The sequence below is a fragment of the Aegilops tauschii genome, chromosome 5 (genome assembly GCF_002575655.3).
Source record: "Aegilops tauschii subsp. strangulata cultivar AL8/78 chromosome 5, Aet v6.0, whole genome shotgun sequence".
Classification (NCBI taxonomy): domain Eukaryota; kingdom Viridiplantae; phylum Streptophyta; class Magnoliopsida; order Poales; family Poaceae; genus Aegilops; species Aegilops tauschii.
Genome location: NC_053039.3, coordinates 57,193,446 through 57,216,454, shown reverse-complemented (window position 1 = coordinate 57,216,454; position 23,009 = coordinate 57,193,446). Strand labels below are relative to the sequence as shown.

At 47.2% G+C, this 23,009-nt stretch overlaps 2 long non-coding RNA genes across 2 annotated transcripts; both read left to right on the top strand.

The window, feature by feature from the left end:
- The first annotated feature begins 13,865 nt into the window (after positions 1 to 13,865).
- LOC109775088 (uncharacterized) lies at positions 13,866 to 16,179 on the top strand. Its single transcript, XR_002235750.3, has 3 exons — positions 13,866 to 14,030; positions 14,107 to 14,358; positions 14,928 to 16,179. It is a non-coding gene; the product is annotated as an uncharacterized lncRNA (long non-coding RNA).
- A 5,363-nt stretch (positions 16,180 to 21,542) lies between these two features.
- Positions 21,543 to 22,739, top strand: LOC120963847 (uncharacterized). The gene is made up of 3 exons (XR_005755553.3): positions 21,543 to 21,777; positions 21,854 to 22,105; positions 22,676 to 22,739. It is a non-coding gene; the product is annotated as an uncharacterized lncRNA (long non-coding RNA).
- The last annotated feature ends 270 nt before the right edge of the window (positions 22,740 to 23,009 follow it).

The window sequence follows — 23,009 nt, the reverse complement described above, 5'->3', positions numbered from 1 at the left end:
TCCTCTTTGTTTATTGCAGAGACGTGTATCAGGAGAACAGCGGGGAGGTGCTGCCGAAATTTTGCGTAGGATCCGGGGCATAGCATGGGAAAATGAACCCAATCTAAACATACTCGGGTGGGATTAGGACCTATCATTACCTATTAGAGTGTAGGTTGCATGGACGTAATAAAATTGACAAAGTAGATCAACTGATGAATACATACATGGTGAATTATATATATATATTTGTTGTGTGTCTAGTAGCTCTGAAAGTCAAGATGAGTGATCGTGCGTGGATGTACACCGGTCACACTGGTCAGAACAAATGGAGCACTGAATGGTTCACAAAAACCAAGGGGTTTGTGCGAGCCGCATTTGCAAATGGCCAGAGGAAAACCTGGTGCCCCTGTTTACGGTGCGGCAATTGGGAAAAGAGGACAGAGGCTGAAATGGGCAAACACCTGCAGAAGAGTGGTTTTACGCCCGATTATACGGTGTGGACATTTCATGGTGAGTCTGCCCAACGTGACCGAGCTGAGGTGGATCGTCGTCGCACCGACGAGCATGGTACCGGTATGGAAAACATGGTGCAAGACTTTGATGATGCTCGGGATACGGACAAGGAGATGGAGGAATCTGCAAAGGCCTTCAATGAAATGTTGGAGTCTTCAAAACGTCCGCTCCATGAGCACACTGAGCTTTGTCAGTTGGATGCCATCTCACAAGTAATGGCTCTGAAGGCTCAGTTCAACTTGGGCAGAGAATGCTATGATGCAATGATGACAGTATTTGGACGCTTTCTACCCAAAGGCCATGTAATGCCTGCAAACCTGTACCAGTCGGACAAAATCCATTTCACCTAGGTTAACTCATAAACGACCCATTTCACCTAGGTTAGCTCATAAACGACCCATTTCACCTAGGTTAGCTCATAAACGACCCATTTCACCTAGGTTAGCTCATAAACGACCCATTTCACCTAAGTTAGCTCAAAAAGATCCATTTCAACTAAATTAGCTCATAAATGATCCATTTCACCTAAGTTAGCTCAAAAACGATCCATTTCAACTAAATTAGCTCAAAAATGATCCATTTCAACAAAGTTAGCTCAAAAACTATCCATTTCAACTAAGTTAGCTCAAAAACGATCCATTTGACCTAAGTGAGCTAAAAACGATCCATTTCACCTTAGTTACCTCAAAAACGATCCATTTCAACTAAGTTAGCTCAAAAACGATCCATTTCAACTAGGTTAGCTCCAAAATGACCCATTTCACCTTACTTAGCTCAAAAACGATGCCCTTCACCTTAGTTAGCTCATAAACGACCCATTTCAACTAAGTTAGCTCATAAATGATCCATTTCAACTAAGTTAGCTCATAAACAACCCATTTCAACTTAGTTAGCTCATATATGATCCATTTCACCTAAGTTAGCTCATAAATGACATATACTTCTTGTTCTAGTCTTCTTCTTGTTCTAGTCACCTATTTCTAACTTTCTTATTTACCATTTTGCAGATTTCATTCACTTGATGGAAGCTAGCTTGCTATGATGGAGTGCTTGCTTTTCCTTTGATGAAACTTTGCATTGTATCTAGCTTGCTATCTTCATGACACTTTGCATTGTAATATATATATGGATGGAACAATGTGTATGGATGGAACTTCCTTATGTATGAACAATGTGTATGGATGAAACTGATGTGATATGTGATATGAAACTTATGTGCTAGATATGTGTTGGATATGTGCTGGATATGAAACTTATATATGTGATATGTGCTGCAAATTGTGGGATTTAATAAAAAACAGAAAAAACAGACAATATGCAGGCTCTTTGCCGTCTGCCACCGACGGCAAAGAGCCTTTGCCGTCTGCCGCGGACGGCAAAGAAGCCACGTGGCAGCCAACTGTGCTTCCTGGGAGCTGACCCATTTGGTCAATTTGCCTACAGTGGCAGACGGCAAAGACTTTGCCGTCCGTGGCAGACAGCAAAGAACCTGCACTTTGCCATCAGTGGCAGACGGCAAAGAACCTGCCATCTAGTGACGTGTAGATGACATCATAAGGCGGACGGCAAAGACCAAAGGCTCTTTGCCGTCTGCGGCGGACGGCAAAGGTCTGCCGTTAGCCACTTAACGGACTGACAGCGCAAATATTGCCGTCCGCCCTCTTTGCCGTCTGCCGCGGACGGCAAAGAACCTTTGCCGTCCGCCGCCAGGAAGCAGACGGCAAAGCAGCTGTTTACCGTAGCCTTCTTTGCCGGAGCCTTTTGCCGTCCGCGGCTGACGGCAAAGGTCTTTGCCGTCCGCCTTTCGAGCCTTTGCCGTCCGCCATGGCAGACGGCAAAGTAGCTGTTTCCTGTAGTGGGTGTTTATAGTTACTATGATATTCAACAAATTGAAGAATTTGTTGCTTTTAAGGGTGCTTATGAAATTGCTTCTTTGATTGAAACGTATGATGCTACTCTTTACAAGTCTGAAAATTTTGCCATACTTAAATATTGCTATGATAATTATGCTTCTAATCCCTATGTTGAACCATATATTGAGGACTACCCCGCTGTCCAAGAAGAGACTAATATTTTGCAGGAGTCTATGGAAGAAGAAATTGATGAAACTTTGAGCTCATTGGATGAAAAAGATGAGGAGGAGAGCGAAGAACAAAAGGAGGAAGAGCGGATTGATCACCCATGCCCACCTTCTAATGAGAGTAACTCTTCAACTCATACATTGTTTAATTCCCCTTCGTGCTTACCGAAGGATGATTGCTATGATGACTGTTATGATCCCTTGAATTCCTTTGAAATATCCCTTTTTGATGATGCTTGCTATACTTGTGGCCAAGATGCCAATATGAATTATGCTTATGGAGATGAACTTGATATAGTTCCCTATGTTAAACATGAAATTGTTGCTATTGCACCCACGCATGATAGTCCTATTATCTTTTTGAATTCTCCAAACTACACTATATCGGAGAAGTTTGCACTTATTAAGGATTATATTGATGGGTTGCCTTTTACTACTACATATGATAATTTTGATGAATATAATATGCATGTGCTTGCTGCTCCTACTTGCAATTATTATGAGAGAGGAACTATATCTCCACCTCTCTATGTTTCCAATATGATAAAATTGCAAGAAACTATTTATACTATGCATTGGCCTTTTCTTAGCCTGCATGAATTATTCTTTTATGACATGCCGATGCATAGGAAGAGAGTTAGACTTCGTCATTACATGATATATGTTACCTTGTGCTCACTACTAAATTATAAATCATTGCTAATTAAAATTGGCTTTGATATACCTTGGGATCCGGGTGGATTCACTACTTGAGCACTATATGCCTAGCTTAATGGCTTTAAAGAAAGCGCTGCCAGGGAGACAACCCGGAAGTTTTAGAGAGTCATTTATTTCTGTTGAGTGCTTTCATATAGTTTAAAAACAACAAAAATAAAGAGGGGAACCCAAAACTTTTCAAAAAGGAAAGTGAAAGTGAGAAAGACAAGCATTGTTGAAGTGGGAGAGCTCCTTGAACTTTGTTCATGCTCACGGCAACTTTGTGAATCTTGATTACAGAAAATTTTCAACAAAAATAATTATCCCCTTGCACAATTCCATTGTTTTATAAAAATAATGTGCCAAGGTTTGCCTTTAGGATGTTTACAATGCTTGTTGGTTTGTACGGTGCAGGACAGAAACTTTGGCTGTAGTGCGCGAATTTTATTTTTTTACTGGAACGTCAAATGGTTCTGATTCTTTTTGCACTGTCTTTCTGTACAAATTTTTTATTTTTCCTAATTTTGGCAGAAGTTTTCAAGTATCAGAAGTATGGTGAATGTTCAGATTGTTACAGACTGTTCTGTTTTAGACAGATTCTGTTTTTGATGCATAGTTTGCTTGTTTTGATGAAACTATCGATTTATATAAGTGGATTAAGCCATGAAAAAGTTATACTACAGTATACAAAATGCAAAAACAAAATATCTGGTTTGCAACAGTACTTAGAGTGGTGATTTGCTTTATTATACTAACGGATCTTACCGAGTTTTCTGTTGGAGTTTTGTGTGGATGAAGTGTTCGATGATCGAGAAGGTCTCGATGTGAGAAGAAGGAAGAGAGGCAAGAGCTCAAGCTTGGGGATTCCCGAGGCACCCCAAGTAAATATTCAAGGAGACTCAAGCGTCTAAGCTTGGGGATGCCCCGGAAGGCATCCCCTCTTTCTTCAACAAGTATCGGTATGTTTTCGGATTCGTTTCGTTCATGCGATATGTGCAAATCTTGGAGCGTATTTTGCATTTAGTTTTCTTTTTTTTTTCTTTTATGCACCATGCTGGTATGAGATGGTCCTTGGTTGATTTATAGAATGCTCTTTGCACTTCACTTATATCTTTTGAGTATGGCTTTATAGAATGCTTCATGTGCTTCACTTATATCATTTGAAGTTTGGATTGCCTGTTTCTCTTCACTTAAGACAACCGCCATTTGTAGAATGCTCTTTTGCTTCATTTATATTTGTTAGAGCTTGGGCATATCTTTTGTAGAAAGAATTAAACTCTCGTGCTTCACTTATATCTATTTAGAGAGATGACAGGAACTGGTCATTCACATGGTTAGTCATAAAATCCTACATAAACTTGTAGATCGCTGAATATGATATGTTTGATTCCTAGCAATAGTTTTGCGATATAAAGATGGTGATATTAGAGTCATGCTAGTGGGTAGTTGTGGATTGTAGAAATACTTGTGTTGAAGTTTGTGATTCCCATAGCATGCACGTATGGTGAACCGTTATGTGATGAAGTCGGAGCATGATTTATTTATTGATTGTCTTCCTTATGAGTGGCGGTCGGGGACGAGCGATGGTCTTTTCCTACCAATCTATCCCCCTAGGAGCATGCGCGTAGTACTTTGTTTTGATGACTAATAGATTTTTGCAATAAGTATGTGAGTTCTTTATGACTAATGTTGAGTCCATGGATTATACGCACTCTCACCCTTCCATCATTGCTAGCCTCTTCGGTACCGCGCAACTTTCGCCGGTACCATAAACCCACCATATACCTTCCTCAAAACAGCCACCATACCTACCTATCATGGCATTTCCATATCCATTCCGAGATATATTGCCATGCAACTTCCATCATCATCATATACATGACTTGAGCATTTATTGTCATATTGCTTTGCATGATCGTAAGATAGCTAGCATGATGTTTTCATGGCTTGTCCGTTTTTTGATGTCATTGCTACGCTAGATCAGTGCACATCCCGGTACACCGCCGGAGGCATTCATATAGAGTCATATCTTTGTTCTAGATATTGAGTTGTAAGTAAATAAAAGTGTGATGATCATCATTATTAGAGCATTGCCCCAGTGAGGAAAGGATGATGGAGACTATGATTCCCCCATAAGTCGGGATGAGACTCCGGACTTTACAAAAAAATAAAAGAGGCCAAAGAAGCCCAAATAAAAAAAAGGAGGCCAAAGAAACCCACCAAAAAAAAGAAAATAAAAAAATATGAAAAATGAGAGAAAAAGAGAGAAGGGGCAATGTTACTATCCTTTTACCACACTTGTGCTTCAAAGTAGCACCATGTTCTCCATATAGAGAGTCTCTTGAGTTATCACTTTCATATACTAGTGGGAATTTTCACTATAGAACTTGGCTTGTATATTCCGATGATGGGCTTCCTCAAATGCCCGAGGTCTTCATGAGCAAGCAAGTTGGATGCACACCCACTTAGTTTCCAGTTTGAGCTTTCATACACTTATAGCTCTTAGTGCATCCGTTGCATGGCAATCCCTACTCACTCACATTGATATCTATTAATGGGCATCTCCATAGCCCGTTGATACGCCTAGTTGATGTGAGACTTTCTCCTTTTTTGTCTTCTCCACATAACCCCTACCATCATATTCTATTCCACCTATAGTGCTATGTCCATGGCTCACGCTCATGTATTGCGTGAAAGTTGAAAAGGTTTGAGAACATCAAAAGTATGAAACAATTGCTTGGCTTGTCATTGGGGTTGTGCATGATGTGAATATTTTGTGTGGTGAAGATGGAGCATAGCCAGACTATATGATTTTGTAGGGATAACTTTCTTTGGCCATGTTATTTTGAAAAGACATGATTGCTTTATTAGTAGGCTTGAAGTATTATTGTTTTTATGTCAAAGGATAGACTATTGCTTTGAATCACTCGTGTCTTAATATTCATGCCATGATTAGACATATGATCAAGATTATGCTAGGTAGCATTCCACATCAAAAATTATTTTTCTTATCATTTACCTACTCGAGGACGAGCAGGAATTAAGCTTGGGGATGCTGATACGTCTCCGTCGTATCTATAATTTTTGATTGTTCCATGCCAATATTATTCAACTTCCATATACTTTTTGGCAATTTTTTATATTATTTTTGGGACTAACATATTGATCCAGTGCCCAGTGCAAGTTCCTGTCTGTTGCATGTTTTTGGTTTCGCAGAATATCCATATCAAACGGAGTCCAAACGGGATAAAAACTGACGGAGATTTTTTTGGAATATTTGGAAAGTCTGGAAGAAAGATCATCGCGAAACGGAGTCCGAGGTGGGCACGAGGTAGGGGGCGCGCCCTACCCCCCCCCCCCCAGGGCGCGCCCCTCACCCTCGTGGCCCACCTGTGAGGCGGTTGATGCCCTCCTTCGGCCGCAAGAAAGCTAATTTTTGGTAAAAAATCACGGCGAAGGTTTCAGTCCAATCGGAGTTACGGATCTCCATATATATACGAAACGGTGAAAGGGCACCCGAAGAGAACGCAGAAACTGAGAGAGACAGAGAGATAGATCCAATCTCGGAGGGGCTCTCGCCCCTCCCACGCCATGGAGGCCAAGGACCAGAGGGGAAACCCATCTCCCATCTAGGGAGGAGGTCAAGGAAGAAGAAGACGAAGGGGCCCCCTCTCGCCTTCTCTTCCGGTGGCGCCGGAACGCCGTTGTGGCCATCATCATCACCGCAATCTTCACCAACAACTTCACCGCCATCATCACCAACTCTTCCCCCCTCTATGCAGCGGTGTAAACTCTCTCTTACCCGCTGTAATCTCTACTTAAACATGGTGCTCAACGCTATATATTATTTCCCAATGATGTATGGCTATCTTATGATGTTTGAGTAGATCTGTTTTGTCCTATGGGCTATTTGATGATCAAGATTGGTTTGAGTTGCATGTTTTATTATTGGTGTTGTCCTATGGTGCTCTCCGTGTCGCGCAAGCGTGAGGGATCCCCGTTGTAGGGTTTGCAATATGTTTATGATTTGCTTATAGTGGGTTGCGTGAGTGACTGAAACACAAACCCGAGTAAGTAGGTTGTTTGCGTATGGGATAAAGGGGACTTGATACTTTAATGCTATGGTTGGGTTTTACCTTAATGATCTTTAGTAGTTGCGGATTCTTGCTAGAGTTCCAATCATAAGTGCATATGATCCAAGTAGAGAAAGTATGTTAGCTTATGCCTCTCCCTCAAATAAAATTGCAATAATGATTACCGGTCTAGTTATCGATTGCCTAGGGACAAATAACTTTCTCGTAACAAAAAGCTCTCTACTAAAACTAATTTAGTTGTGTCCTCATCTAAACAGCCCCTAGCTTTTATTTCCCTGTTCTTTACTATCTTGCAAACCTATCCAAAAACACCTACAAAGTACTTCTAGTTTCATACTTGTTCTAGGTAAAGCGAACGTCAAGCATGCGTAGAGTTGTATCGGTGGTCGATAGAACTTGAGGGAATATTTGTTCTACCTTTAGCTCCTCGTTGGGTTCGACACTCTTACTTATCAAAAGAGGCTACAATTGATCCCCTATACTTGTGGGTTATCAGACGGCCCATAGAATGTCATGCAGCTGCGTCTCCGGCCCGCCTAGGACGAAAAGCCCATTTTCTGTCATGATTTTTTTCATAGAAGTAGGAGCCACCACATCTATGATGATACCGGGTTTTCTCACAATTATCGTCATAGAAGTGTCATATGTATGACAGAAAAAAAATTCGTTCAGCCCAAAATGTCACGGATGTGTCTTTTTTTTTGTAGTGCTCACACGCGCTATTGTTAAACGGGGCCAACCGGCTGGCCAATTTCAAAATTAGCAGCAGTGACTTGACTAAAAAGCGCGCTACTACTATTGCATTAGCAGCAGAGCGCATCGTGACACCACGCTGCTGGTAAACTTAGGTTGGTGGGTACTGTCGGTGGACTTTTGTAGCAGCGTGCTTTAGAAACACGCGCTACTGCTAAGTTTACATCAGCAACGCGGTTTTGATAACAACGCTACTGCTAATTAGCAGTAGCGCCTCTTTTTGTGCCGCACTGCTGCTAAGATTCTGTGTATAAGGTTTTCCCTAGTAGTGAGAGCTGGTGAAGTCCTACAAGGCCTGTCAGTTCCACGCCAAGCAGATCCACCAACCAGCCCAAGGCCTCCAAACTATCCCACTCACGTGGCCATTTGCGGTCTGGGGGCTCGATATCCTAGGCCTGTTTCCCCGAGCGCCTGGGGGCTACCTCTACCTCTACGTCGCCATCGACAAGTTCACCAAGTGGGCGGAGGTGGAAGCTGTCCGCACCATCCCAGCAGGGTCCACTGTCAAGTTCATCAAGGGCCTTGTGAGCCGATTCGGGGTCCCCAATCGCATCATCACCGACAACGGCTCGCAATTCACTAGCAATCTCTTCAAGACATATTGTGCTAACCTTGGAACACAGATCTGCTATGCTTCAGTGGCGCATCCCAGGAGCAATGGACAAGCCGAGCGCGCCAACGCGAAGGTCCTGAGAGGCCTCAAGACCAGGACCTTCAAGAAGAAACTCGAGGCTTGCGGTCGGGGCTGGCACGACGAGCTCCAGTCCGTTCTATGGTCCATCCGCACCACCGCCACCAAGCCGACGGGTGAGACCCCATTCTTCCTCGTCTATGGAGCAGAAGCGGTTCTCCCACACGAGGTCAAGCATCGCTCCGCACGGGTCCTCGCGTTTGATGAGGCGCACCAGGACACCACGCGGGGGATGGACCTCGTGCTGGGGGAGGAACGCCGCCGCCAGGCTTCGCTCAGGGCGGCAAGGTACCAGCAGGCGCTGCGGCGGTATCACTGCCGCAGCGTCCGCTCCAGGACGCTCGAGGTTGGCGATCTCATCCTGAGGCGGGTGCTCTCCAGGGAGGGGTTGCATAAGCTCTCTCCCATGTGGGAGGGCCCGTTTCGGATTTTCCACGTCTCCAGGCCTGGCGCCGTGCGCCTGGAGACGCTGGACGGGGTCCCCATCCAGAACGCCTGGAATATCCAACACCTCAGGAAGTTCTACCCATGAAGCAAGGCCCGGTGCCTGTGAAGAATCGCCGCCCGTGACACTCTCATGTAATAACGAGTGGGGCTATACACGCCCCGGATTCTCCGGAGTGCCGCCCTTGGGCCTCGGGGGCTCCCTCCCACACCGAGTGGCAGCACTTAGCTCTGCGCTGGTGAGAAGACTTGAAGACTAGATTAGGTGTGGGACGCGGCTTCTCCATTTGCTTTTCGAAGTTGGTTGCACCTTTCTAGTGAAAAGCTGCTTTCTGGTGTTTCTTGCTGGCTTGACCCCACCGCCTTTCTGCTTGCGTTCTGCACTCGTCTCTGTGTTTCCACCCGTGCTCTCCCTCGCGTGCCTCGTGAGGGGGCTGGCAGGGTCCCCTCATGAGCGGTTTTCTCCCCTCACGAGCGGTTTTCCTGTTTCTCGCGAGGCACCCTCGACCAAGCCCACAGACCGGCACGCTCTCCTAATCCGTGCCGCTTGGGTACCGCGATGCAAAGCATTCGGCCGCCCGGCATTCAGGAGGGTTGGAGTTTCTAAAGAAATTTTGCAGCTTCGGGCACCCCCCGGGTCAAGGGGCGGCGCCAGATACCGGAAAGAGCGGGCGTCGTGAGGCAGAAACAACTTCGAGCACACCAAGCTAAGTTATTCCTGCACGCCTACATAGAGCGCCAACGCGGCAACGCGATACAGGAACGGTAAACATAGCATAGCAGCTCGGGAACCACGGTTCATTACACGCCCTCGCAGGGCCCCATACTTGTTCCTAATAATGCAAGGAAGAAGAAAAGCAGGTAGTCAAAAGCAGCCCTTGCGCCGCGGTCGCTCATGAGGGCCAGCGGCTTGCATTCCTCAGGACTCAAGTGGAGCCCCCCTCGCGTTTCACCGGGGTGCGGTGACGAGAGGACCCGCCACCGTCCTCGAGGCGGGCGCGACGTCAAGGCGGCTGGTCCCAGCCGCCGCTGCTGGAGCTGCTACTGGAGAAGGAGCCGCGGACACCGGAAGGGCTGCAGTCGCCGCCGAGCGAAGGCTCGCCTTCATCCTCGTCGCGACCGTCGCCAAGGCCGAGCACCTCCTCGCCGTCGTTGTCCTCGGGGCAGCACCCAGCGCAACGGCCTTCACCCCCGAACACCCGCACGAAGAGGGTCGTGGCGCCGTCGTACTTGTAATGGAGGGTGCACGGCCTGTTCAGACCTCGAGCGCGGGCAAAGGTCTGCCACCCGCGAGCGAGGACGAGGTTGCCTGAGGAAGAGATCGTCACCGCGACCCACGAGGCCCGGCTGCAACAATCGTCTGCCTGCAGCCAGAAGCCGTCAGGGGCTGTGGTGGGCAGCTCGCGGGCGAAGAAGCGCGGAAGCTGGAGCCTGGGGCCGGTCGGGTTCTCTGCCCACATGATGAACTCCGGCTGCGCCTCCGCCGAGTGGAAGCACGGCCACGGGGGTCGTGCAACCATGGCGCGCCTTCCCCACTCAACGGGACTACCACGACTCAGACGACCCCCACCACGCAAAGGAGCGCCGCTGCGACCGCGAGGAGCTGCGGCGGGGGTCGCTACGTGCTTGCGGGGGCGACCACGCCCCCTCTTGGGCGGCGGAGATCCGGGCCCTTCCTTGCGGGCTTTCCCCTTCTCAGCTGCCGAAAACCTCTTAGCGGGCGCCATGGGAGTGCAGACGACGATGAAGCAAGGAAGAAGAAGCGAATGGGGCAAGAATGGGTGTGCAGCGGGGCCTCCGCCCCCTACCCATTTATAGCGGAGGGAGACCAACCGGCGACGCCCACGATCATAGGTAATGATGATCTTTCTGTGCATGCTGCAGGGACTTGTTCAATCGGGCCGTTACCAAGGCAGCGTGGGGAAGCGGAGACGCCCACGTCTAGTCAAGTCGCCACACGTCGACCGAGGCCGCAAGCTATTGGGGCCCGTGGTGCTCCGCACTTGACCCTTGGGTTCGCCGTGAAGCCAAGCCCGAGCGCGCCTTGGGCCCGGGGGCTACTGTCAGCGTTCTGGGAACGGGGGTCCCCAGACTTGCCTGCCTGCGGCCCAGGGTGCGGCTCCTCCAGCGGCCTGGAACAGCCCACCCTCGCGAGGGAGCCAAGCCTCGCGAGGCGGACGACTCAAGACCTCCTCAGGAGCAAGTACATCGGGATGGCTCACGAGGAGCGGAGATATCAAGGCGAGGGGCACCTCGCGAGGTTCACATGACGTGAGCCATGACGACCAAGGCCAGGCGGGCGCCAGCGGGCGCAGTGTACCAGTTTCCTCTTTGGTGCTAAAGAGGCAAGCGCAGGCGAGGAGTCACGAGGCATCAAGCAAAGGTTTCCATATCGGTGCAACGAGACCAAGACCAGCAGGACGGCAGGACGGAGGTCACCATGGAGCCCAAGACGGCGTCACCACCAGAGCCTTTGGCAGGCGAAGACCACCTTTAGTCAGGATAGCTTGTACTACTTGTCTCCCTTCAAATTTGGCCGTTGTGGCATCCCTTCCCGCTCAATATTTGGGAAGAGGACCAGGGCCACTATAAATAGGACTAGCCACCACCGTAGAGAGGCAACTCATCTAGAGGTATCTCACCTAGATCTACAGCTCGACGAGCACAAGAACACCTCTCCTCCTGAGGTTGTTCTTCCCTTGTACTATTCATCCACAGCCCAAGAGGCAATCCACCACCACACACTGGAGTAGGGTATTACACCACAACGGTGGCCCGAACCAGTATAAATATTGTGTCTCTGTGTTTTGCGACCTTGCGTAGTTAGTCATGCATCGAGTGCGAGCGAGCTAGAGTTAGGGGAGAGATCTTCCTGCGCACCGCAGAGTTCGAACCTCAAGGGTTTTGCCGGAACCCGTAATCCGACAGCCGTCACCAGCCCCTCCCCGAGCTCGCCGAAGCCACCGTAGCAACCGCCGTGAGCTCCTCTCTCTTCCTCCCTAACCCCGCTGCTCCTCTCGCCCTCTAGCTGCGATTCCTACCGTGGCCAAATCCCGCCGCCGCTCGGGCTCGTTGCCGGAGTTGCTCCGGCGACTATTTGGTCATGCCAGCGTGTCCAAAGGGCTTCTGGGCATGCGTAGGTATAGTAGGAGTCGAGAACCGGTCGTTTTGCACACCGTAGCGACAAACCCGTCGTCACCCGAACTCCGGCCGCCGCCTGCCGTTGTTGCAGCCGCCGTTTCCGGCCCCCTCTTGCCCAGCCACCTGCTCCGTTGGATGTGGCGCACTTCCAGCAGTATGTAGAGCCAAACCGCGAGTCAAACTATCGCCGGACAGTGAAACCCGAGCCTCTCCGCCGCGTCTGTCATCGCCGGCGTGAAGCCGCCGGCGTGTTGACCCTCTTGACCAGGGGTTTGACTCCCTGGGTCGATAACAGGTGGGGCCATGGCCCTGCTAATTAGGTTTAATTGCTAATTGAAGATTAGTTAAGCCACTTACTCACTGACATGCGGGCCCCGGCTTTACTGACAGTATAATTGGGTTTAACTAATGCTAATTAACCCAGTTAATAAGCTGAGACACTGAACAATGGGACCCACATGTCAGGTTTCACCTGGTACGGTCAGTTGACCCGCTGACGTCACTCAGACGTCATGCTGACGCAGTAAAGGAATTTCTGGAATAAAACAAATTCAGAAACTTCCAGAAATAGTATAAATTTCAAAAATTCATAGAAAATAATCTATAACTCCAAATAAAATAAATTATATATGAAAAATGATCAGAAAAATCCAAGGAATCTGTTTATGGCATTTACATGCATGCTAGAACAACTTATGAATGCTGTTTAGGACAATCAAATGAATAGCATTTAAATAACCACATGTGGAGTTTGAATTTGAACCTTGGTGTAACATCCCAAATTTTCTAAATTTCGAATGTTAATTGGATCATTCCTTTTCATCATGATTTCTGTGCATATTTGAATTTTCTGAATATTCAAAGTGTTTTTCAACTCAAGGCAAAATTTTGGAGTGGAGATAATATGAATTCTCCCCTATTAATTATAGTTGGAAAATGCTAAGAATATATTCTGGAGTCTACATAAATTATTTTTGCTTTGTAGAAATTCAAAATTATTTTATAGTTGTTATTATCATGCTCTTTATGTTCTTGTTTTGCATAAAATATTTTTCCAAATTCATTTGTGTTGTAAAAAAAAGTTCACTGCTTTATATAGTAGTAATAATGTTTTACTATGTGTTCTGGTATTTTTTTATTAGGAATTTATTGAGCTATATTTTACTTCCTGTAGCAAGAGTTGTTTGGAATAGAAATCGGGCACTATGGAGCAACCTCTTTTTCCTCGCCCGCGCGCGCGCTAAGCAGCAACTTTTTTTTCCTCCTGTGCCGCTGACACTTGGGGCCCGCCAGGTCGTCTATTTCCTCAAGACGAACTCCTGTTTGTTCATGAGTTCTTCTTGCCGATCCAAATCCTCGCCGATTCTGCCAAGTCTTTGCCCCTAGGCCACGCTATTCATGGAGCGACCGTAGAAAACACTCTATTTGAGGACGGTGATGGTGCAAATACCTTCCGTGCTTTTAACCAAGTCTTTGCCCCTAGGCCACGGAATCCACTCTATATATATTCCCCATCTTCTTCTCTTCCGACTTTTGGCAAAATTTTGTCTTCCCGTGCCCGTTTCGCCCGGATCCGATCTCGCCGGAGTTCGCCGCTGCAGGAGCATCTCGCCGGTTGATTCTATCGCCTCTGAAGGTTCCCAGCCCCTCATCTTGGTCCTGTTAACTTCAACCTGACCCCCTATACCTCCATGAACTCTTATTTCTCGCAGGGGAGCACGGAAACGAGCGGTGCAACCTCGACCAGAAGCTTACCTAGTCTGGCCGCGACTCCAGCCGCACTTCATCGCCACCAGAAATCGTCCTCGACGCTTAGCAGGACCCATCCGAGGCCTTCTTGTCACTCCGCGTCCGACGCGCACCTCCCCGTGGCCATCTGACCTCTGTATCCGTCGCCCGCATCTCCACCGAGGCGCCCCGCGCCGTTCTTCTCCAACTCCGGCAGGCCTATTCTGCTCTTTTCGGTGAGCACATCTCCCGCTCCGTCCGATCTTGTTTCAACCGCCCAGATTAAGTGTTTTTTTCCTGTGAACCGGTATACACTAAGTAGCGGCTGTCCGTTACATAGGCCATTGCAGCAAACACCGTATGGCGCTCACACCTTGCCACGTGGCACATCCACAGCCACAGCAGTTCTTCGAAGAAATCTATTTTGACACAATTTATTTTGGCAGGTTCCATATCAAATGTTCATTTAGGTATATCTTGAGATCCGTATGTCCAATTTCACCGATTCTTTTTCCTGTGTACTCATAGTGACCAGGAGAATATTGTAGAACCAAAATTTCCCTTTTTTGAACAGTTCAAATTTGAATTTGGTTAAATTTGAATTCAAACTTTCGGAGGCCATATCTTTTAAACCGTTGATCCAATTTAGTTGATTCTTTTTGCATTCTGATCCTACTAGCATGTAGATAATATTTACCTACTGCTATGTTCTGTTAATTAAGTTTTTATTTGAATTCTTTGATGTTGGTTTTATTTTGGGTTATGTGAGTATGGTTTATTTATCGGTTCCTCCGTTATCGTATAGATTGTCCGGAGTGTGAAGCGGATCAGAATTGAGCGTTAGAATACTTCAACACCGTTCAAGGCAAGTTTGCACTTTGATTTTGCTTATCCTATATTCTGCTATGCAAGTGTGGTTTTTATGCTATGATATATGTTTGGCCTGGCCGTGTTGTCATGTTTTGGTATTGATTATATTATGTGTTAGTGTGATCAACTTGCTATGGTAGACGTGGGCATGTGTCGAGTGATGCATGGAAGTGGTGAGCGCTTATAGCTGTAGGCTCGGGACTTTTTCTCACGTGAATGCGTCACTGGCTGAGCGCTCTATTGTCCCGAGAGAATGCGCCATGACTGAGCGTACTTGAGTTGTCGGGGCTTTTTCTCACGTGAATGCGTCACTGGCTGAGCGCTCTATTGTCCCTAGAGAATGCGCCAGGACTGAGTGGACTTGAGACATCTTGAAGATCTTTATCATCTATGTTGTTTGCACCTTGCCTGTGTCGTGGAGGTAGGTGAAGGTAGTTTTACGGGAAACCAAACTTGAGTGTTTTATTTGTCATACCTTGCTTGTGTGTAGGTTTGCTATATCATTATGTGTGATTTGTCAATACATTCAATGTATTGACCCTTGTGGCTGCAACTTATCATATTGCAGGATTTTCAGATGACCAGTGAGACACAGTAGGGTCGCGAGTCTTCACTCAGCATTTTCGCTAGTGGGCATTGATGGGATTCATCGTCTATTATGCTATTTTTCCGCTGTTGTTATTGAATAAAGTTAGCTATGTGCTACTCAGTTTGTAATACTTTATGAATTCTGGACCATACGTCATAGTAAATGATACACTTGTTATTTGATATTCATATGTACTGTGTGTGCTAGCGAGTCGATCCAAGGACTAGCACAGTGAGCACAGAGACATCAAGTCTTATCAGATTCGGGTCATTACAGATGGTATCAGAGCAATGTGTTGACTGTAGGTCGTTGTAACGCCCGGATAATCATGCTACAGTAATCCCACGCTAATGATGCCACATCACCACGGTTACTGTTGTTAACCTCGCGATGATTCGAAACCATTTCAAAATTTAAATTCAAATTAATGTCAATAATAAAAGTTTTCAAAAATTTAAACAAAAATGTTCGGTGGGTGCCAGATATTGCACTGATAATTATTGTGGAGAAAACATATTTTTAGAAAATGCCTAACTATTTTAAAATGATGTAAAACAGAAAAGAAAATAAATAAAAAAGAAAAGAAAATACAAAAGAGAAAACAGAACAAAAAGAAAAAGGAACCCTCCCTTCCCCCACTGGACACTGGCCCAACTGGGCCGACCCCAGGCCCAGCCGGCCTGGCCCACCTCGCTCGACCGTGCCCTCCCCTTCCCTGTTCCCCCGACCGGGGTCGGAACAGGGGCAGGTCCCCGCCGCACCCCCTCGCCGGCGACGGGGGAGGATAAGGCCGCCCCGACGCCTCGGCCTCCGCCCATCCCTCCCACTTGCCCCTCTCGCTCGCCTCTGCGCCTCCCCTCCCCCAGATCCACCTCTCCCCTCACCCTCTCCTTCGTTCTGGAGAGGAGACCGACGCGGTCGCCGCCGTTCTCCGTCGTTCACGCGACCACCGTGCTTTCCTCGCGACCTCGACGTGTCCACGAGCTCCGCCGCGTCGAGCCCGTCCTCCCCGACCACCTGCTCGAGCCGGGACCCCCTACATCACCCCCAACGCCGTCGCCTTCTTCCTCGGGTCGCCGCCGTCTTCTTCGACTCCGGCGACTGCTGCTGCTACTAAGCCTCCCACGGGCCTTTCCTGTGCCGCGCGGTGAGCCCCTCATCCTCTCCCCTCGCTCTCCTGGCCTCTTGAGCTCCCGTAGCCGCCGCTCTGCTTGCGTCTGAACGCGTCGCCGCAGAGCTCGCCGCCGGCAAGGCTCCGGTGACCTTTTGGTCACGGGCTCAAGCCCGTTGCACTCCCCACAGCGCGTAGATACTCCCCAGCCCCTCCGTTTGCTCGATAGCACGCCGTAGCTCCGTTTTCGTCGAGCACCCGTGCACGCCGCCACCTCCGCCGCTCGCCGGCGCCGATTCCGGCCAAGTCCGGCGAAGCTACGGCCACCACTCGATGCGGCGCTGCGAGCTCGTTCGAATGAGACTAGCCCCGCTCCTCCCCGAGCCCCGTAGGCGAAAACTGGCGAGATCCGAGCCGCGCCGCCGCGTTTGGCGTCGCCGGCGTTGAGCCGCCGGCCGCGCTGAGCTGGCACACCTGGGGCCACCCCCTGGGTCGCTGCCAGTGGGTCCTGGTGGCCCAGTTGACTGGGTTGACCCTAGTCAACTGCTGACTGGGCAGGCCCCAGCCACTGACATGCGGGCCCCGCCGCATAATTAACAAAAAAATGTTTTTATAAATAAAACTAATTAATTAATCTAAATAGGCACTGACAGGTGGGGCCTACCTGCTAATAACCTTGTTTAAGTTAATTATAAAACTCTGTTAGTGCCCTGTCAATGACATGTGGGTCCCACTGGACCGACCTGTCTGGTTTGACTGGTCAGCCGACCTGTTGACCTGCTGACGTCAGCATTACCTCATGCTGACGTCATAATTCATTTATGCTTAATTCAAATAATTCCAGAAATTCAAATAATCTTTGAAAATTCATATCTTTTAAACCGTAACTCGGATGAAAATGTTTTCTACATGAAAGTTGCTCAGAACGACGAGACGAATCCGAATACGCGGTCCATTCGTCCACCACACCTCCCTAACCTATCGAACTAGCAACTTTCCCCCTCCGGTCCGTCTGTCCGAAAACGCGAAACATCGGGAATACTTCCCGGATGTCCCCCCCCTTCGCCGGTGCCACCTACTGTCGCGTTAGGACACACCTAGCACTGCTCAGTGTCATGTCACGCATCGTCATGTTTATGTTTGCATTGTATTTACTGTTTCTTCCCTCTCTTCTCTCGGGTAGACTACGAGACCGACACTGTTGCTGCCCAGTTCGACTACGGAGTTGATGACCCCTCCTACTTGCCAGAGCAACCAGGCAAGCCCCCCCCTTGATCACCAGATATCGCCTATTCTTCTCTATACTGCTTGCATTAGAGTAGTGTAGCATGTTACTGCTTTCCGATATCCTATCCTGATGCATAGCCTATCCTTGCTACTACTGTTGTTACCTTTACCTGCAATCCTACATGCTTAGTATAGGATGCTAGTTTTCCATCAGTGGCCCTACATTCTTGTCCGTCTGCTGTGCTATACTGTCGGGCCGTGATCACCTGGGCGGTGATCACGGGTATATACTTATATACTATATACATGACACATGTGATGACTAAAGTCGGGTCGGCTCGTAGGAGTACCCGCGAGTGGATCTTTGTGGCGGAGCGACAGGGCAGGTTGAGACCGCCTAGGTGAGAGGTGGGCCTGGCCCTGGTCGGCGTTCGCGGTTACTTAACACGCTTAACGAGATCTTGGTATTTGATCTGAGTCTGACCATTTGGTCTATACGCACTAACCATCTACGTGGGAGTAGTTATGGGTATCCCGACGTCGTGGTATCAGCCGAAGCTCTTTTGACGTCAGCAACTGAGTGGCACGCGCCGCATTGGACCGTAAGCTCGCGCTTGTATTAAGGGGGCTAGGTCTGCTTCCGGCCGCGTACGCAACGTGCAGGTGTGCATAGGGTGATGGGCCCAGACCCCTGCGCGCATAGGTTTAGACCGGCGTGCTGACCTCTCTGTTGGGGCTGCGACGTGTTGATCTTACGAGGCCGGGCATGACCCAGAAAAGTGTGTCCGGCCAAATGGGATCGAGCGTGTTGGGTTATGTGGTGCACCCCTGCAGGGAAGTTTATCTATTCGAATAGCCGTGTCCCTCGGTAAAAGGACGACCCGGAGTTGTACCTTGACCTTATGACAACTAGAACTGGATACTGAATAAAATACACCCTTCCAAGTGCCAGATACAACCCGGTGATCGCTCTCTAACAGGGCGACGAGGAGGGGATCGCCGGGTAGGATTATGCTATGCGATGCTACTTGGAGGACTTCAATCTACTCTCTTCTACATGCTGCAAGATGGAGATGGCCAGAAGCGTAGTCTTCGACAGGACTAGCTATCCCCCTTTTATTCTGGCATTCTGCAGTTCAGTCCACTGATATGCCCCTTTACACATATACCCATGCATATGTAGTATAGCTCCTTGCTTGCGAGTACTTTGGATGAGTACTCACGGTTGCTTCTCTCCCTCTTTTCCCCCTTTCCTTTCTATCTGGTTGTCGTAATCAGATGTTGGGGTCCAGGAGCCAGACGCCATCGTCGACGACGACACCGTCGACACTGGAGGTGCCTACTACTACGTGCAGGCCGCTGACGACGACCAGGAGTAGTTAGGAGGATCCCAGGCAGGAGGCCTGCGCCTCGTTCGATCTGTATCCCAGTTTGTGCTAGCCTTCTTAAGGCAAACTTGTTTAACTTATGTCTGTACTCAGATATTGTTGCTTCCGTTGACTCGTCTGTGATCGAGCACTTGTATTCGAGCCCTCGAGGCCCCTGGCTTGTATTATGATGCTTGTATGACTTATTTATGTTTTAGAGTTGTGTTGTGATATCTTCCCGTGAGTCCCTGATCTTGATCATACACATTTGCGTGCATGATTAGTGTACGGTCAAATCGGGGGCGTCACAGTCGTGACCCTAGAAAACTGATTAGATAAGCCATAGGAGTGAAAAACTTACTTTACAACTTGTTGTCTACTTGTTAGTTCATACTCTTGTACTCATATCTTTACTTTTCAAATATAGATGACCCCTGAAATTATATAAGTGTTATTTAAGGAGTTTAGTTGGCAGACCACCATTCCTAAGTTGTGTTCGATAAACTATTTACGGTAGTATGATGAGATCATATCTTTTGTGGATATGACCTTACCTGTAGATTTTGCTTGTGTTGTGTGATATGTTATATGTTTGGTTGGTCATTGTTTTCCGTGTTGTCATATTCCATGGATTGTTTGTATTATGCAATTGGGTGCTTTGATTGATCATATGTGCTCTTTTGATGTGATTATTTTAGAATAGTTGGTGACTTGTGTGAATTGTGTGAGTTTAGTGTTTCTTCTTTTTTGTTGTTGTTGGAGTTTTGTTGCTAGCATGAGCATATGGGTAGTGTTTACCCCTTAGGTCTTTATTTTGTCTATATCCTAATACATGCTGCAACCCAGTGATGAGTTCAAGTTTGACCACATGCGCCAGGATCTGATAAGAAGCAAGCACAATCTTGCTGAAAGAAGAACCATAGAGGAAGCTATAATTAGTAGATGTTTTATGGTAGTTGACGCAACCCTAAGAGTTCAAAGGAACGATAGATTGTTTTGTTTGGCATGCAGAACCAATTGAATTATCCGAATCCAGTTCGTGAACAAAAGAAGTTTCTGCAATGCTTGTGAGGATGCCCGAGTGTTAGAATGCGAGATTTTCTAAACCATATACAAGGTAATGATTTGGGTGCGGAATGGACTGATCACCATGCCGACTTACTCTTATTATTCGCTTTTGTTATATGGGATGGTAATCTAGAGTGACTTACATATAGTAGAGTGACGATGTTGTTAAGCCTGAACCTTAGAATGGTAAGACATTTGACCCTTGTAAGAGGCACCCGTTGCCAATAGTAGGTTGTACGGTGAGAATAAACCAATATTCTTTTCTGCAGGAACCATTCTTGATGACCACCATGAGAGTATCGATATTTGTTTAGTATCGGCGCAAGACCTGTGAGCCATGAAGTTTCTGTATATGGAAAACCGCTCTTTTAATATGGGACTCAGAATTTCAAAGGAGTGTAAGACATATGTCTCAAGGATTTCTTCGAAGGAGTAAGATTTTTGAAGACCGGTGACTCTTATTCTAAGGGTGGTAGTACTCCACACTCTCGGATGATCGATGGAAATTCAAGAAGAATGTCGAACCTAACATTTTCTTTCTAGCCTCTTTGAATCTCGAGGACGAGATTCATTTTAAGGGTGGTAGATTTGTAACATCCCAAATTTTCTAAATTTCGAATGTTAATTGGATCATTCCTTTTCATCATGATTTCTGTGCATATTTCAATTATCTGAATATTGAAAGTGTTTTTCAACTCAAGGCAAAATTTTGGAGTGGAGATAATATGACTTCTCCCCTATTAATTATAGTTGGAAAATGCTAAGAATATATTCTGGAGTCTACATAAATTATTTTGGCTTTGTAGAAATTCAAAATTATTTTATAGTTGTTACTATAATGCTCTTTATGTTCTTGTTTTGCATAAAATATTTTTCCAAATTCATTTGTGTTGTAAAAAAAAGTTCACTGTTTTATATAGTAGTAATAATGTTTTACTATGTGTTCTGGTATTTTTTATTAGGAATTTATTGAGCTATATTTTACTTCCTGTAGCAAGAGTTGTTTGGAATAGAAATCGGGCACTATGGAGCCCAACCTCTTTTTCCTCGCCCGCGCGCGCGCTAAGCAGCAGCACAGCAGCAGCTGCTAGCAGGCCGGCGGCTCATTTCTGCAGGCCTCAACTCACCCCGCAACTTTTATTTTCCTCCTGTGCCGCTGACACTTGGGGCCCGCCAGGTCGTCTATTTCCTCAAGACGAACTCCTGTTCGTTCATGAGTTCTTCTTGCCGATCCAAATCCTCGCCGATTCTGCCAAGTCTTTGCCCCTAGGCCACGGAATCCACTCTATATATATTACCCATCTTCTTCTCTTCCGACTTTTGGCAAAATTTTGTCTTCCCGTGCCCGTTTCGCCCGGATCCGATCTCGCCGGAGTTCGCCGCTGCAGGAGCATCTCGCCGGTTGATTCTATCGCCTCTGAAGGTTCCCAGCCCCTCATCTTGGTCCTGTTAACTTCAACCTGATTCTCTATACCTCCATGAACTCTTATTTCTCGCAGGGGAGCACGGAAACGAGCGGTGCAACCTCGACCAGAAGCTTACCTAGTCTGGCCGCGACTCCAGCCGCACTTCATCGCCACCAGAAATCGTCCTCGACGCCGAGCAGGACCCATCCGAGGCCTTCGTGTCACTCCGCGTCCGACGAGCACCTCCCCGAGGCCATCTGACCTCTGTATCCGTCGCCCGCATCTCCACCGAGGCGCCCCGCGCCGTTCTTCTCCAACTCCGGCAGGCGTATTCTGCTCTTTTCGGTGAGCACATCTCCCGCTCCGTCCGATCTTGTTTCAATCGCCAGATTAAGTGTTTTTTTTTCCTGTGAACCGGTATACACTAAGTAGCGGCTGTCCGTTACATAGGCCATTGCAGCAAACACCGTACGGCCACTCACACCTTGCCACGTGGCACATCCACAGCCGCAGCAGTTCTTCGAAGAAATCTATTTTGACACAATTTATTTTGGCAGATTCCATATCAAATGTTCATTTAGGTATATCTTGAGATCCGTATGTCCAATTTCACGGATTCTTTTTCCTGTGTACTCATAGTGACCAGGAGAATATTGTAGAACCAAGATTTCCCATTTTTGAACAGTTCAAATTTGAATTTGTTTAAATTTGAATTCAAACTTTCGGAGGCCGTTCTTTTAAACCGTCGATCCAATTTAGTTGATTCTTTTTGCATTCTGATCCTACTAACATGTAGATAATATTTACCTACTGCTATGTTCTGTTAATTAAGTGTTTATTTGAATTCTTTGATGTTGGTTTTATTTTGGGTTATGTGAGTATGGTTTATTTATCGGTGCCTCCGTTATCATATAGATTGTCCAGAGTGTGAAGCGGATCAGAATTGAGCGTTATAATACTTCAACACCGTTCAAGGCAAGTTTGCACTTTGATTTTGCTTATCCTATATTCTGCTATGCAAGTGTGGTTTTTATGCTATGATATATGTTTGGCCTGGCCGTGTTGTCATGTTTTGGTATTGATTGTATTATGTGTTGGTGTGATCAACTTGCTATGGTAGACGTGGGCATGTGTCGAGTGATGCATGGAAGTGGTGAGCGCTTATAGCTGTAGGCTCGGGACTTTTTCTCACGTGAATGCGTCACTGGTTGAGCGCTCTATTGTCCCTAGAGAATGCACCATGACTGAG